The following is a 2,111-nucleotide window of genomic DNA, read 5'->3' on the forward strand; positions in this document are numbered from 1 at the left end:
AGTCAAGTGAGCCGATCGAGGCTGTTGATAACGTTAAGGTAAAGTTAAGGCACCGTTAACTAAGGTAGATTTAATAAACGCTTTCGAACCCACGACCTTTGGTGTTAATTAAGGTGACGTTAATTAAGGCGCAGTTAATTAAGATAGAGTTAATTAAGGCACTCGAACCCACGACCTTTGGTGGGAGTCCAACCCACCACCTTTGGTGTTAATTAAGGTGGCGTTAATTAAGGCGCAGTTAATTAAGATAGAGTTAATTAAGGCACTCGAACCCACGCTTTTTGTTGGGAGTCAAACCCACGAGCTTTGGTGTTAATTAAGGCGAAGTTAAATTAAGACGACTTGAAAGTGCATAGGCCTGGGGCCGCTATGCGGTGGCTGCAATGCTTTCGCATTCATCCGCGTAGGGATAACGAAGTGGCCCTTGAATTTTTTCATTCCTCCGCTCGTTGCGCCGTCCTTCTTGAGCTCCTTTGTTAACATTCAAATTTCCGCCCCACATGCCAGTACCGGTAGAATGCAATAATTGTACACTTTTCATCTCGAGGATAGCGGTAAGCTACCGGTCATGATCTGGTAATGTCTCCCATATGAGCACCAACCCATTTTTATTCTTCTGCAAGTTTCCTTCTCATGATGCCGGTCCCCTGTGAGTAATTGACCTACATAACGTGCTCCTGTACACATTCTAGACGCTGAGTGCCGATCATGATTTTTTTTTTTTTTTTGTTCTGTTGCGAAGCTATTCAAAATTGCATTTGTCTTCTGTATATTAATCTTCAATCTTATTCTTACACTTTCTCAGCTAAGGTCCTCAGTCTTTGTAGCAATTCATCCCCAGTTTTTCTGAACAGGAGAATATCATCTGCAAACCGTAGGTACTAACATATTCACCGTTGATCGATTTTCACTCCTATAATCCATGTAGTGAATAGCGTCGGAGAGATTGTTTCTCCTTGCCTGACCGCTTTCTTGATCGGTATTTTCTCGCTTTTCTTGTACTACTACTACTACTACTACTACTACTACTACTACTACTAATAATAATAATAATAATAATAATGATGGTAATAATAATGTAATGAAGAAGAACACGGAGCAAGCAGTAGTGGGGCGCTCTCATAGATGTAAGGCGTGAGCGCAGATCACGAGCTGTTGGCGCCGAGACCGTTGCTCTCTTGTGAATGTGCGGGTTTTTAAAGCGAAGCTTTGTACCTCTACCAGCCAAGGGTTCTGTCGTGTCCGTCGTTGTAATCAAAAAACGATCCCGATGAACCGCTAACAATTGCAGGTATAGCACACTGTAAACGGAAATAACTCTCAGGTGGGAGTATAATGCTTGTCCTCAGCGACCCCCCGGTTGGGAGTTTATTATGCTCCGAATGATCGGAGTATAATTTTTACTCCGCGCGGGCGGAATTTTTGCGTGGTGCCTTCGGAGTTTTTTTTTTTTTTTTTCCTGTCATTTTATTTTTTACTTCGAGCTGGACGGAGCTTTTTCGAGGTGCACCGGGAGTATAAGAAAAAAGACGTCAACTTGCGTGGAGAATTTTAATGTAGAAGCTTCGGGTCAAATTCCGAAATATACGCACAAGAATAAGCCAAATTCTGCGAAACAAGTGAACGAGACCAGACAGACCAAGCAATACATAAACACAAACATTTGAGAAAAACCCGATGAAGAACTGTGAAAGACATCCAACGGACACTCGACACACAACAAGAAGCAACCCTGCCAGTATATATAGCCACGATAATGTGGGCCTCGAAACGGCCTAGCGAGCAGCTGTAGTGTTTTCAGAATTACGACTCACAGGCTCGCACATATGAAATCGGCCTCTCTGAAAGCAACATGAAACCTAAATACACACGGAACTGTTAACCTAAAATATTGAAAAAACAACGTTCATGGCATAATTTTTCAAAATTAGAATGCCATTCCGTGAGCGCTGAAGCGACTTCGCACACTGCCGGCGTCCGCGGCCAAAAAGTAATGCGTTAGTTACAGTACGCAAGAAAAATGTATGTGCGCGTGCTTCATGACAAAATTAGCTTCGCGCGAAAGAATTATGGCGGGACAACAATTTATTACATGTGAGCATGACCCGTAG

This window comes from Dermacentor silvarum, chromosome 1 (genome assembly GCF_013339745.2).
Source record: "Dermacentor silvarum isolate Dsil-2018 chromosome 1, BIME_Dsil_1.4, whole genome shotgun sequence".
In the NCBI taxonomy this organism is placed as follows: Eukaryota; Metazoa; Arthropoda; class Arachnida; order Ixodida; family Ixodidae; genus Dermacentor; species Dermacentor silvarum.